This window comes from Mesoplodon bidens (assembly GCF_964165515.1).
Source record: "Mesoplodon bidens genome assembly, chromosome: 12".
NCBI classification, from domain to species: Eukaryota; Metazoa; Chordata; class Mammalia; order Artiodactyla; family Ziphiidae; genus Mesoplodon; species Mesoplodon bidens.
Genome location: NC_138168.1, coordinates 72,901,501 through 72,912,032, shown reverse-complemented (window position 1 = coordinate 72,912,032; position 10,532 = coordinate 72,901,501).

The following is a 10,532-nucleotide window of genomic DNA, read 5'->3' as shown; positions in this document are numbered from 1 at the left end:
GCATGTGGGATCTTCCCGGACCAGGGCTCGAACCCGTGTCCCCTGAATTAGCAGGCAGATTCTCAACCACTGCACCACCAGGGAAGCCCCAATAAAACTCTCATTTAGGCTTGTTGTGTTATGTTTTTAGCCAGAATTTCCAGTAACTTTGGTGATAATAAATATCAGGTTTTTTTCCTCTTAATCTAATGAGAATGTCTCTGGAATTTCACTCTTAAGTATGAAGCTGTCTTTTGATTTGATATAGATATTAATAATTATCATAGAAATCACCCTTCTAAGTTTTTTTAAAGCATATATTGTGGCAGGATATTATTCCTATCTACCAAAGATGGTAACAGAAAAGAAAGCAAAATTTTAAACTTCATGCAGAAAACACACTAGCAACACTATGTATTGGGATAGCCAAAAAGTTCGTTTGGGTTTTTCCATAAGATATAATGGAAAACACGAATGAACTTTTTGGCCAGCCCAATATTTAGTTTGCAGGGGGGAAAAGTCCTCCTCAAGTTTATTCTATGTGTTGTGGACAGTTTTTTTTAAAACAGTCCCTTGATTTTCCTTTGGGCAGTACTCCTTTTCCCTTAAAAAAACATAAACAAAAACAACTTCACTGAAGTTTAATTTACATATAATACACTGTACCCATTTTAATGTATGATCTGATGATTTTGACAGATGGACACACCAGTGAAACTGTCACGATCAAGATACTGACAATTTCCATCACCCCCAGAAGATACCTCCTGCTTTTTGGCAGTCCATTCCTCCCTTTGTCCACAACCCTGGGCAACCACTGATCTGCATTTTTGTCATTACGAATTTGTTGGCATTTTCTAGAATAACCCCCACTTCTACAAAGGTAGATGTGGCCCCTTGAAAGGTAAAGAAACTTGGCTCTACTGAAGGTAGCCTCCCTTACGGAGCCATGGGTCCCCTGGAAGCATTGAAGATAATCTTCCTTCAGGAAATTTGTGAGTAGCTCTAATATCCGTGGTCAGAGAGGGTTAGTTAGACCATTTGTGTTTTGAGGGTTTACAAGGAAAAGTTTTCCTATTCCTGGCACTGAGTTCTTATTCCCTGGGAAGGAAAGCAGAACAGATGTTCCAAATCCATAAGGGCTCAGACTCCAGAACTAGTCATGATGCAGTGGCCCCCAGGATTCTGGAGATGGCCGTGTGTGAGAACTGAAGGGACTGAACTCAGAGAGGAGGGCATCTAGGCAAGGAGAGAGATGGCCACTCATGTGAGCCAAAATTGCTAACCATAAAGACTTATCACTTTGAAAATCCAGACATGGACCCCTAGGCCCTCTGGGAGATAGCTATAACGTGCAAGCCAAAAGAAGGGACCATGGAGAGTTACTATCTTGAAAACCCACGTACCAGTACCCTGGGAATTTAGGGAGGCCCCATGTGTGATTAGTTTTCTATTGCTGCTGTAACAAATTAGCACAAACTTAGTGGCTGAAAACAACATAAATCTATTGTCTTATAGTTCTGGAGGTCAGAGTCCAAAATGGGTCTCAGTGAGCTAAAGTCAAAGTGTTAGCGGAGCTGTGTTCCTTCTGGAAGCTCTAGGGAAGAATCCATTTTCTTTCATTTTTCAGCTTCTAGAGGCTGTGAGCATTCTCTGGCTCCTGACTCTCATCCACTTTCAAAGCTAGCAGTGACCAGTCAAGGCTTTCTCATGATGCCATCCCTCTGGTTCTGACTCTTCTGCATCCCTGTTCCCCATTTAAGGACCTGTGTGGTTACACTGGGCTCACCCAAATAATCCCAGCTGATCTACTTATTTTTCTCTTCTTTTTTTTTGGTCATGCCACGTGACATGTGGGATCTGAGTTCCCAGGCCAGGGATCAAATCCATGCCTCCTGCAGTGGAAGCGGGGAGTCTTAACCACTGGACCACCAGTCCCTAATCGTCTTATTTCAAGATCAGCATATTAGCAACCTTAATTCCATCTGCAGTCTAAATTTCCCTTTGCCATCTCTTGTAACATATTCACAGGTTCTGAGGATCAGGAGTGAACATCCTTGTGGGGCTGTTACTTGGCCCACCACATAAGGTAAACTGAAACAGCTGACGACAAAGACCTACCACTTTGAGAACCTATGTACAGGTATTCTAGGCATGCAAGAGATGGTCATGCATGTGAATTCAATGAGCTAGCCATGGAGAGGTGACCATCATGAGAACCCAGGCACCCTCAGCCTGGGCACTCAGGAAGATGACTATGTGTGCAAGTAAAGCATGTGGGAGCTTCCTCTCTTGAAGAACCCAAGGGGCCAGCCCCAAACGTGCCACGGCACGGAATTATTGATAGAATCGTTTAACTCCGTAGGGCAGTTCACAACAAATTTCATAACCAGTACAGGAAGCAACAAGAAGCAAGGCAGTAGTGGGCAGTCCAACAACAGTGGTCTCCCCACTGGAATGTGGAAGTTGGACTTATGTCTTTTTGGATAGTGTGAGTGCCTACAACAGCTCATGTGGAAAGAGGGAGATAATAAGCTTTCTGCCAAGAAGATAAGTGAGTATTGAGGCAGAATTAATACAAACAAGCAAAACACTATGAACAAAATATCAAAATTTTAAATAAAGACAGGATCCAATCCTGCACTTAAGGGGGAAAAAAAAAGAGTAAGTGAAAAAAAATCCTGTTATTCTGAGGATGAATCCAGACCTGTGAGAACAAGTTTCAACATTGTGGACAAAAGTTAGGCAGCCCTGTGAGTTCCTCATTTATTCTGCTGCTCAGTAGCTGATATAAAAGGATTTAGCCAGGGCTCTTACCTTCAAAAATAAGCAAGATTTCATAGTATTGATAGTTTCTGGAAAACTGTAATGAATGTTCCACTTTTATAATTCCGTTTCCCTTGTCAATGTGTGGTTACATGGTTTAAATTTTAAATTTCCTGTGAAGAGAATTGGGAAAACACATATAGAGAATAAATCTTATATGGATATTCGAGGGAGTATTTTACATTTTGGAATGAACCTTTGAGCAGTTTTGTGGTCAGATAATGTGGGTTTTACTGATCTTTACAGAATGAATGATATTCTTTCTGGTAAGTTCCCAAGGTATCAATATTTATGGATGAAGAGACTGTGTTGTGAAGGGAACCGGGATGTGGCCCCCACCTAGAGAGTTTCCAGGAATTGCAGTCATGTGTATTACACACGCCGCCATCTTTATTCCTCGATAAGAGACTCTACAGATAATATGCCAATCTGTCGGGCATGGCATCTCTTCAGATGAGCTACCACCTCACCACTGCACGCACTAGCTTCTCTATTTTGACCAGTGTGTCAGGATAGAATCTTTGATAGCGATACAGGTCTCACCTATGTAGCCTCACATGGGGCTCTGATCATCTTATCAGAAGATTGTAGCAATGTCTTCTTCGTTGGACTCTTTGTCTGCAGGACTGACTCTTGACCTTCTTAGTGTCTTCATCTACTCCAGTGAATAGCCCTCAGGGCTCTAAAATGGATAAGATCCTCTGCCTGCCTCTTGTGAAAACTGCTTGAGGCTTCTTGAGTCTTCCTTACAGGTCTTACCCTTGGATTATGGCTTAGAATACCCCCACCCCAGTGCCTTCCCTCCCACCACTCAAATGCTCCACACATCTCTCCTGCAGCAGCACCTCATTATTGCTCACCTCTGTGGATTCCTTCTCTCTTCACACTGGACTCTGGTTCTTGAGGGCAACAGAGTTTTGGAAGCTTCTTATGGGCTGGCTTTATATCCTGGGCACCTGACCCATGCTGTTGGCCTCTGTCTGAAATACCTTTGCTCCCACTGTCTGTCTACCTAATTAACTTACTCATGCTTGAGAGACCTCAGTTCAAATTTTAATTCCCCAGGGACGCCTTCTCTGACCACCAGACTAGATTGGGGTCCCCTGCCATATGCTTTCATAGTAGTCTTTACTTCATAGCATGTACCCCAGTTTGTGATATTGTATTTGGGTCATTTGTTTAATGTCCATATTTCCCACTAGAGAGAAAGCCATATGAGGGAAAGAACTGGGTCTGTTTTCTTGTCATTGCATCTGCTGGGCCCAGCTCAGTGCCTGGCCCAAAGTCAGGGCTAAGTAAATATATATTGACCTAATGAAATAAAGGAGTAATGACAAATGAATGAAAGAGTGTTTCATTAATATGATAACCAGAGTCCGGGTAGCTCTCCTCAGTTTAGCGTGGTGGTCAAAAACATGGGCCCTAGGCGGTTTAGGCAAGTTATTTAGCCTCTCTGTACCTCTTATCCTCATCTGTAGAATGGGGATAATAAAAGTGCCTTATGAGGATTTAATGAAACTCTATGTATGTGTACAGATAGATCGACCGATAAGTAGATAAATATCCATACATGTATCTTTTTTTTTTTTTTTTTTTGGTACATGGGCCTCTCACTGTTGTGGCCTCTCCCATTGCGGAGCACAGACTCTGGACGCGCAGGCTCAGCAGCCATGGCTCGCGGGCCCAGCCTCTCCGCGGCATGTGGGATCTTCCCGGACCAGGGCACGAACCCACGTCCCCTGCATCGGCAGGCGGACTCTCAAACACTGCACCACCAGGGAAGCCCTATATATGTATCTTTAAATATTTAGAAGAATGCTCAGCATATAGTAAGCGCTAAACAGCATTTACCAAACCTTAAAACTCCCGCTGCCTGCGATGCTCACCACATTCAGCCATTGCTCTTCTAATGCACTTACCCTGGCTCACATTAATATCAATATTTCATGTAATCTCTTTGTATATTTTTAGTGCTTCTTATCCTCTGTCTCTACGTTCTCCAGGGCTGACTTATCTGTTGGTGTAGCAGGCACAGTGCCCAGGCCCATAATACTTGTAGAGACCCACAGAAATGTTTGTTTTTTTTTTTTTTTTTTTTTTTTTTTTCTTTTTGTGGTATGCGGGCCTCTCACCGTTGTGGCCTCTCCCGTTGCGGAGCACAGGCTCCAGACGCGCGGGCCCAGCGGCCATGGCTCACGGGCCCAGCCGCTCCGCGGCATATGGGATCCTCCCAGACCGGGGCACGAACCCGTATCCCCTGCATCCGCAGGCGGACTCTCAACCACTGCGCCACCAGGGAGGCCCAGACAGAAATGTTTTAATGTCTTCTAAAATCTGAAGGGGCAAAAAAAAGAGCCTTTAGGTTAAAGGAAAATGTTTTAATATATAATATTAATATATTTGCCTTTACCCCCAGCATAGTCATAATATATATGCTTTATTTGTTTGTTTATTTATTTTTATGGAGGAGGAAGGGTCCCTGAAGGCAACAGTGTCCAGGAAAGTCAGAGTGCAGCCCAGCAGTTCTCAGCCTGACATTCTGCATCAGAGCCTTCACTCTTCAGTTAGAAGAAATGAGAACAAAAATGCCACCATGGCTATGTCACAACTTTTGTGCACCATCTGAATAGTTTCTGGTAAGGGCAGGCAGCTCCTTGAGAAAGCACAGCCCTGGCAGTAGGTGATCTTGCTATTCTGGGTCTACCCTCTGAAAGCAAGTGTGCTCCACTAGAGCCGGGCTGCAGAGAGGACTCTGCTCCCTGCCCTCCTCTCTCTCCCACTGCTTCCTCAGCCCTCCCGCACCTCCTCACCCACAGGTTTCCTGCCCACACTCACCTCTTTTCCCATCTCCCCTTCGTTCACTTTCCTCTACCCCGGCTGGCTTCCTCTAAAGCACTCTTAGCCTCCTCTTAGCTTTCAGCATCCTTCACCTCTTGGATGCTCCCCTGTGTTTCTCACATTGCTTTGCTTCTTTAGCAATGCTTTTGGGTGCCTCTACCTTATCCCTTTCTTCCTTCTTGTCACTCATTATTCTTGCACGTCGTCCGCTTTTCTTTGCATTGTAGTTCCTTTTGATTCCAATTTCAGGCACTCTTTATTTCTGCTGCTTTATTTACTTATTTATGTAATTTTTTAAGAGCTCTGTGCTCTTAAGTTTTTTCTCTTTAATGTCTCCTTTCTCCTTTTTGCCCGGTCCTTTTTACAGTTTTCTGTTAGTTCCTTTTCTTTTTTTCTGCTTCCTCTTCCTCTGAGGATGTGGTCCCTTACCTCTCACCTAACCAGGGCTATGGAAACTCCACCCTCTGCTCTGATCCCCACAGCCAGAAAGGCCACAGGAAAGGAGACTTGATATGTGACAGAGACCTCTTCTTCCTGCATTGGGCCTCCATGCAGAGACACTAATTAGATCATTAAGTTTTCAGTGAAGACATTGGGAAGGAGAGAAATAGAAGGCAAGTGGATCGCACATTCTGATGCTTGGCTGTGTATCAGGGTCATAAAATTACCTGGGCCACCCACTCTCATCCAGAGAAAATGTGGCTCCTTTGTTTTGTTAGTAGTCAACCTGCTTGCCTTGCAGACCACCCAATTCCCCTCACCGCCCCAGCCCCCTACCAGTTGGTTGGTGAGCAAAATTGATGTTCAATCTGGATCACAGGTAGACAAATCCCATAAAGTAGCCTCTTTAGCAAATATTTAGGCTCCCCTTTGGGTAAAAAAGCTCAGAGTCTCAGATGCTTCTCCATCCCCTGCTTCTCCCTAAGGTGGTAGGCTTAGTTGTTGTTCTCCAGGTGCTGGGAAGAAACATGGCACCCCTGCCCTTTCTGGTCTTTGGGTGACAATATTTGTCCTGTTGATGTTCCCAGATGAAGGCTGAAGCTGCTATAATTCATGATCTGGTCTCTATCAGACCACCTCAGCTCCCAGTGATATGCTGGAGTCCTCTGAGATATATGACTGTGAGCCCCAAATCCTTGGCACAGAGGCCGCAGGGAACCACTGGAGCCAGATTCCCTGTTAGGTTCTCTGCTACCTCTGGGTCCTGTCTGTATCACTGGAATATCAAGGTCACCCAGGAAATCTACAAGCAGCCTCTCTTTCTGTCTAACAAGGCTCCATCTACTTAAATTTGCCTGTCAGCCTAAGAGGCTTCCTCTCAAGTCCTAAGTGGGAATCGGGAGAGAAATGCCCCTTCCCTTAGTCACCCCTTATTTATCTGACACATATTAATAATAATAGTCTGTACTTAGATGAAGCTTAATATGTGCTTTGTGTGGTTTAATTCTCAGAACCCTATGAGGAAGATGTACCATTATCATTCACATCTAATAGGTGTGGAAACAGAGGCACAGGAAGGTTGAATGACTCCCTCAGGATCACAGAGCCCTGGAGTCGAGGGTGGAGCCAGGACGAGCATCCTGGTGGCCCAGCTGCAGAATCTGTCCTCTCAGACTCGGAGCTATGCTGCTCCCCTGCCTCCTCTGAGCCCCTTGGCCTATTCCCTTCATTCCTCCTTCTACTCCCCACCCCAAGGCCAGAAAAAGGCAGGATTTTATTTCCCCACGTCATATGCTCTCTCTACCCTGAAGCTGGTTTATTTACCATATAAAGAACGGCATGGGTTTGTTTTGTTTTGAACGTTTCCAGAGGGCGGCTGTATACTGATGTCACCCGGGAGGCGAACGTTTCATTCTCCCATTGTCCACTTCAGCGGAATTCTGGGAACTGCTGAGACTGGCTGGTGGCAGCCATCCAACTCCCATATGGAGATCCAGAATGTGTCCTCGAGAGCCTCACTCAGATATCAGCTCCACCCTCGGCAGCTCACGACATCCCCGAGGACATCAACAGCGTGACTGCGTCCTCCGGCAGCAGCAGAAATTGACCAAGCCTGGCTGCCCTGTCCCACTGGGAGATCAGGAGCAGTGACCATGGTAAGCACCCTGTGTACCTGCAGCTGCCCAACGTGTGGCTGCCGGCCCTGCTGGCTCCACACCGAGGCCCACCTGTTGTTACAAGGGACAAGTACTTTATCTTTCTACTTTCTTCACCTGGCACCTCCAGGTGACCTCAGACAAACAGGATGGGATCGGGGCTCCTTGACCGTGTTGCCCGCTGGGGCCCAAGGTTCCCCAAGATGAGGCAAGCACACTTGGAGATCTATTGTTTCTCAGATATCTGGATCCTCTATCAAAACCTTTAATTATATAGTTTAAGCCTTAGGGTGGTGTGGTTCTATTGCTCAATTAGCAGTAGCTTTAAGTGTGAAGACTGCAGCTCTGTAAAGCATTATCTTATAAAGTGGGAAGTGCCAGCTCTCCATCAGCGACCGTGTTCTAAAATGTTTCACAGATTTCATCCTTTTAGTCATTTAACAAGTATATTTTGAACAAATCTCTTCATTTCCAGATAAATCTATTTCTTATTCATTCCAAATTCTTTATCAACGATTCCCCACCTGGCATTCTAGGATTCTTATGTGTCCTCAGGGCACTAAGGAAGGCCTTTCATCTGTTTTCAGTATACCCTACAGAAATTGTTCTTTGATGATAAGGTTGTAAAAATGTTCTTTGCCATCAAGTGAAATGATAAATGACCCAGTGGCATTTATGCAGGTCGGAAGGTCTGATTAGCACTCTTTAACTGAAATACCTGGAAATGTAAATAACTTATTACATGATAAAAGAAATTGGTTTGGAAGATGGAAACTTTCAAAAGGTGAGGTTCACATGTTCAAAGGATGCTTGTTGAGAAGACAGGGCCCCACTACTGCCTTCTCACCATGGCTATGTCTACTGTCCCTCTGAGAGTTCACAGTCTCATTGTCACTGTGAAAAATGTCTTTTATGCTTATTATACAATTGTCGGTTTCAAGGGACATCAAGGCACAGTGACTAAAGGGCCATTTTTTTTTTTTTTCAAATATGCCCTGGAGGTTCAGGGGCCACTGAGGTACTAGATCATTCTAGGATCAAAGGCTGGATCATAAAAATTGTCACCCCACTTTATCACTAACTGGGGCTACTGCAATAGGTAATGATGTTCAGTGGATTCTCAGATCCCTCTCTTCCAGGAGACCCACAGCCTGGAAAGACTGGGGGCCCTTATGGCGGAGCTGTAGTTCTGGGAAGCCATTGACACTGCATCGAGAGGGTAAATGTCCTTATACCTGGGGTGACAAGTGGCTGCTGCTACTCCCATGTCTTTGAAAGATAGGAGAATGAGGGCAATAGCTACTTAGTGTCATTTCCTTCTTTAATACTTTAATAATACTTGTTAAAAGGAAACAAGCAGTCCCAAATGGAGTCAGTTGTGCTAAACCCCACCAAGACTTAATACCTAACTCATTGTAGTTTCAGCCTCTCCCAGGAGTGGAATTTTAAATCAGTCAGTCTGAAACTTCCTGGTCCACACTAGGGAGGTAATCTGCCCTAGACCGCCTGCATTCCCTTAAGGAAAGGTGACCTTACCTGAAATAATCCACTCTTTGAACTTCCTTGTCCCACCCTCTTTTTGCGCATAAAAATCTTCTATTTTGTACAAGTCCTTGGATTGCCTTTCTACTTGCTAGATAGGATGCTGCCCTTTTATGAGTGGTTGAATAAAGCCAATTCAATCCTCAAATTCACTCCACTGAATTTTGTTTTTTGAACACACTCAATAATTAGAATCCTGATTCACTGAAGGACTTCAACAAACGTGCTTAGAGTGCTGCTCCGTGCCAGGCTCTGCCGTAAATTCAGGACTACAGAAAGGCAGATCACTTCCTGTCCTTGGGATGCTCACACACAGCCTAATGGGAAATGAGATCTGTATCCTAGCTACAAGATAATCCATGGACTGCTATATTAGTGATTGGAATGAGATATTAATGGGAACACACAGGAGGGAGTAAAATGTCTGGGAGGGAAGGTGGTGACAGAAAGCTTCACAGAGGCACTGACATTTGAACTGGCCCATGGTAAAATGAGAGGCAGTTTTCTATGGGAGCAGAAGGGGTGGGGATTCTGGCTTTACTCTGAAAGCATTTAAGAGGAGAAGACAATGAGCTTCTGATGACCTCCCTTTGAAACAGGAGGGAAGGCGGCAGGGCACAACCTTTAAAAGAAATGACATAGCCCTTGAGGATCCGACAAAAACTGGTTAGACCCAGTTGGGCCCAAGATGGCGGAAGATTCGACTTCCAGTGGACCTTGAACCTCATTATACACTCATTGTAATACATTATCGTATACTAAATGACACACCCACAGGCACCATGACAGTTCTGAGGCTGACCATAAAAGGCCAAAAAGTGGACGGTGGCCAAGTTCCTGGAAATCCCTGCCCCTCTCCCAAAATAGTTGGAATAATCCTCCCACTCATTAGCCTATGAAATTACCCAGCCAATAAAAACTAACCACCCCATATTCCAGGGCCTCTCACCTTCTGAGATGGCCCACACTTTGCCTGTGGAGTGTGTTTCTCCCAGGGCCACTCTCGCCTTTTAAAATGGGCCACATTCTGTCTATGGAATGTGTATCTCTGTAAATAAATCAACTTCTTACCTATCACTTTGCCTCTCGCTAAATTCCTTCTGCACAGAGACATAAAGAATCTGAGCTTCAGAACGTCCTGAAACATACTGTGCGGTTTCAATTAAAAGACAGGGGGTTCAAGTCCCGATGTGAGCTTTGGCTGGGTTTGAAGCCCATCTGAGCTGTGCAGTTTCACCTTGATTAATCATT